We start from the raw sequence: 5,146 nt of genomic DNA on the forward strand, positions 1-5,146 counted from the left end.
TTCTGTTTGCATTAGTGTTGTAACTCTTATAGAATATATTTATTTTAATAATGTGTGTTTTTTTTTCAATTACCCATATTTCTTAACAGAGCTTAGCTTGTAATCCCTAACTGAGAATGAAGTAAGAGGTTTTGAATAGTTCTTATTAGATATCACCAAGTTTTGTTTTGAATGTACGTAAGAGACCATTGGATATTCATCGTTTTTACATATTGCCGTCTGGAGGTTGCATAATTTCTCAGAGCTCGGGTATTATTCAAGTGTAACAGATTTATGTTAGAATAAACAGGTGAGTTTGGAGCTTGGGAGTTTATGTAATTTGCTAACCGTAATAGTATACATGTAAGTTTATATAGATAGATAATATTTTTAATCAAATAAGTCCTAGATCCCTTTGATAGCGAATTCAGAGACCGATTAGGAAATTCTTTTTATGATAAAAATTTCTAGCAGGACAAGGAGTCGAATTTATGACGAGTATAATCGAAGTAACAGTTTACACCATAACCATTAGGATATATATATATATATATATATATATATATATATATATATATATATATATATATATAAATATATATATATATATATATATATATATATAATATATATATATATATATATATATATATATATATATATATATATATATATATATGTATATTATATATATATATATATATATATATATATATATATATATATATATATATATATATATATATATATATATATATATATATATATAGAACAAACTCATATTTACTTTAATCAGTAAAGATTCAAATCATTTGGTATCTATGACCTCTAACTGTTGATAATACTTTCTCTTTCAAACGGTCGGATCCTTCTCTCTCTTAGGACAAGCTGAAATAGGTTCATTGTGCCTTTTGATCTCTTACTGGTCTCTATCTCTTCTTTGATGACTATCCTAATAAGTTCATAATATTTCCATTGATGCTTTACTCCCTCTGCTACTGAATAGAATAAATATATTAATATGTACTCCAGGCATGGTCACCCTGCGGCCCCTAAGACTGTATATGATTTATATTTATACCAGTAGTAATACAAATAAAACGAGGAAAAATTGCAAAAAAAAAACAGTATACTGTATATTGGGCAATTAATATTTATTACATATGTGTATTATCATGAGTCTCTCACTCTCTTGGCTATAGGCTGGGTTCACACATTCACGATTTTGCACCCGATTGCTCCCAAAGACAGGAAAATTGGTAGTTGGCAACCTACAATTATTATCGAAGGTGTAATGGCCGAATATGGAAGGGTTTTTTTGTCACGTCGGTGAGGTTAGTACGAATGGCGGGAAATGGGACGAGCCTCGTGGCGCGGTGCCACGTGGCCCGAACCAGGCCGACCATTTAGCGCTGCGCTAAATGGTCAGGGCAACTGCCATTTGTTAACATTTTTAAGAAACTTTGGCATGCAATTTCTGATCGTCGTAACATGTCTTCGATCATCCAAATGTGTCTTCGATCATCGAAGAGCATTTAGATCATCATAATCTAGAATATGGTGATCAAAATGCACGCACGAACTTCGGTGAAAAAATACTCTCGATGGCAACCTTCCAATGAACGTTGTCATCGTGGGCAGGGCATCCATGAACCCCAAGCGTAAATACAAGGTGCGGGGATGCCTTTCGACAGTCTGCTTTCGACTTTCGCTTGAGTCAGCACACATGTCCTCTGCACCTTTCTCAGCACCCTACCACCGCCGAAATCATGCACAAGAAGGACATGAAGAAGTTGAATATGGCCATGGGAAAGGCTCCTCGCCAACAAAGCCCTCCCCCACTTGTAGTCCAAGCCCAGCACACTTTGAGGAGGTCCCAAGTTCTCCTTCAGGAGACATTGCCACCACCACCCCACCAACACCTATGGATGAGGCCTCACTATCATACCAACACTGAATGTCATTGGAGACGATCAGGATATGGTGATAAACCTGGAGGAGCACGAGGTTGAAATCCTTGAGCAGTCACTGACGGAGGTTGATGACGAGGGGGAAGTGGAAGAACAGGAGATCTACCAAGCCAAAAAAGGAAGAGGAAGTCCGTACAGGTTATTCTGCCTGAGGAAACCAAACGCCGGCTGGAAGACTGGCTGGAGTTCGACTTCCCTTTCCTGTACAACACAGGCCTTCTGGACTACAGGAATAAGGCCAAGAAGCAGGCTGTCACGGAGAAGATGTGAGAAGAGCCTTGACCCACACCAATCACTGGCCTAGAGCTGGAACAGTGGCTGACAACCACCCGGACCCGATTTGGCCGCCTCAGCAAGGAGAAGAGTGGCCAGGGAGCAGTGAGGCCCACCGAGAGGGAGAAGGGGATTCTCCGGACATTCCACTTCCTGAAGCCCCACATAATTCGACAGAGGAAGCCCAGGGTCCTAGGTTTGCCATATGTGATTAGGTAATGTCGAGTGCTGTGTCAGTAATTGAACTTTAACTTCGAAAGTGCACTACGTACAAAGAACAATTGATATGTTATTTTTAATGGTTATTAAAAAATTTGTTTATCATGATTGTTATTGTTACTGTTATTGTTATTATCAATATTATTAGTATTAATGATTTTTTTTAATATTATTATAATTATCATTATCATTATTATTTTCAATATTATGATAATCATTCTTACTGTTATTATTTTTTCCAATATCATTCTCATTATTATGATTACTAAATATTATTACATTACTAATATTAATATTAATACTGTTATTATCATTTTAATTACTATTTGTCTTTTTCGTTTAAAGACAAATAATTTGTTTAGTAATTATTTATGGATATGCAGTCTCCAAACACAATGAAATATATTATAAATTTAATATACATAATATACATATACATATACATGATATCAGGTACTGTCTACATGTCTATCCAATAATTTCTTTTTATACATCTTCCAGTCTCCTGCCTCTGCTGCTGCCCCTCCTGCCGATTTGGCTGTTGCCATCATTGGTGCCAACCCCGGTGCCGACCCTGGTGCCATCCCTGGTGACAAACCAGCAATGGACGAGGAGCCCATCTAGGAGATTGCTGCCACCCCCGCCATCGCCCAGCCCAGGCAGACGAAACAGAAATCAAGAGCTGCTGGAATAGAAAAAGTACGTAGCTATTAATTTTCCAGCAAAGTACTTGCATATCTATAATAGTTACTAATTTTCAGTTAAACTAATTACAATGTTTACTGGCATGTTTTCAAATATGTTGATATGTACAGAAGCTATTAATTTTCAGTTAAACTACTTGTAATGTTTACTGACATGTTTTCAAGTATGTTTATCTTTAGAAGCTATTAATTTTCAGTCAAAAGACTTGCAATTATTATGAACATTTTTAAAATATGTTTATATTGTCTCCTAATGTTTATCTTCCCTTCCCATAGTTAATAAAGGACGCGACTGCCACCCGCGATACCCTGAAGGAGGCAGCAGCTTTGGTGATCAGAAACCCAGAGGTGGAGCATTGAAAGACTTTGTTCCAGTGCTATGCTCAAGACGCCGCAGGCTTAGGGGGAGCGTTGAGTCATCTGTTGAAGATGGAGGCGGTGGCAGTCATCAAAAGGTTTTCTGCTGCACAACAGAGGGGTGGGGAGCCTGACGAAGCAGATCTCCTCCTAAATACCTTCTACAACTTAGATAAACGACAGTCTGCCCCACAGCCTCCCCCACAGCCCGCCACTATACCAGCCCCACTGGCTCCCTCCGTGGACCAAGTGCCTCTCACCATCACCCCCAACCAATATGCCACACTGTCGGAGGTGCTGAGGCCCATGTGCTCCACACCGGCGGTCAGACCACCTGTGCCTGACCTAAATGTCAGCCTTCCCAGCAACAGTTTTATGCAGGGGCTGTTCACCTTACCACATAGGCCAAACCCATCGACAAGCAGCTGTGCCATGAACCCCACAAAAACACAGTCACAGAAGAATATGTAAAATGTAATTTACTTTTGAGAATATGTATATTTTTTTATATTGTAAGATTGTACTTATTGTTATTTTATTAATAAATAGAAGTAGAAATGTCACTAGTGTTTTAACTCCAATATATTATTAACCATTTAATGTTATAAGGTACAAAAAATATACTTAAGATATGAAAATAAACAAGAAGGAAATTAAATGAAATAAGACTTTAAAGAAAAATAATAAGACTAACGAAGAAGGTTATTAATACTAAAGGTACAAACAAATATATCAAAGATATGAAAATAGTAATATAAACTAGAAGGAAATTGAATAAAATAAGACTTTAAAGAAAAATAATAAGAATAACGAAGAAGGTTATTAATAATAATATTGATAATAATAAGTTGAAGAACAGTACTTAAAAGAAGAGAAATACTATTGATAACATATTAACTAAATCATAAATATTCCAAACTACAAAACAAACCTATAGAAACAATAACCACTATCAAAATTTTTGTGCCAGTGACAGTGAAATAAGCCCAAAACATAGTATGTTAATGAAGCTTGCATATTTGAATCACAGTATCTTTTATATCCTATGAAACTTAAAACATCCTTCAGGGATTAATTCACTGCCATAGGCATTCACACTAAACGGAAACAGTGAAATGTAATCTTACCTATTAGGAGATTGATTTGTTCTGCCAAGGCACTGCCCCTTAGGGTGAGTTGAAGTACTTCTTCGGTAGTCCCGCTGATTCCTGGCTAACTGGGTGGCCCTGTTCCGTGTCATTGGTAGGGCATTTCCGACGGGTGGGTCCGCCCTCCATGCACCTTCGATGATTTACCTGGTGACTCAAAATGTTGTGTAGAATGCAGGTGGCCATGACAACAGCCTCTACACGGTCTGGTTTGAGGCATATAGAGGTGGGAAGGACTCAAAAGCAGTTGGTCAGAATGCAAAAGGCATTCTCCACTGTCAGTCTGGGCCTAATCGGGTTGTTGAATCAGTAGAACTTCAAAAGTTCAAAGTTGGAGCAAATGCTTTTTTGTTGACCAGGCGGACATGAGTCTTTTTATAGTTTATATATATAACATATTTGTTGTTGACGTTGTTAATAGTTTATATATGATATATCTCTTTTGACATTACTTTTTTTAGAATGATTTATTGTTAATTTGTTCTCTTCAGTTATT

The 5,146-nt window shown here is 37.0% G+C and overlaps 1 long non-coding RNA gene across 1 annotated transcript; it reads right to left on the minus strand.

The window, feature by feature from the left end:
- Positions 1 to 2,842: 2,842 nt before the first annotated feature.
- On the minus strand, positions 2,843 to 4,935 carry LOC137644910 (uncharacterized). Its single transcript, XR_011045233.1, has 2 exons — positions 4,630 to 4,935; positions 2,843 to 3,126 (listed from the first exon to the last, which is right to left on the minus strand). It is a non-coding gene; the product is annotated as an uncharacterized lncRNA (long non-coding RNA).
- Positions 4,936 to 5,146: the final 211 nt, after the last annotated feature.

Source organism: Palaemon carinicauda, chromosome 8 (genome assembly GCF_036898095.1).
Source record: "Palaemon carinicauda isolate YSFRI2023 chromosome 8, ASM3689809v2, whole genome shotgun sequence".
Lineage (NCBI taxonomy): Eukaryota > Metazoa > Arthropoda > Malacostraca > Decapoda > Palaemonidae > Palaemon > Palaemon carinicauda.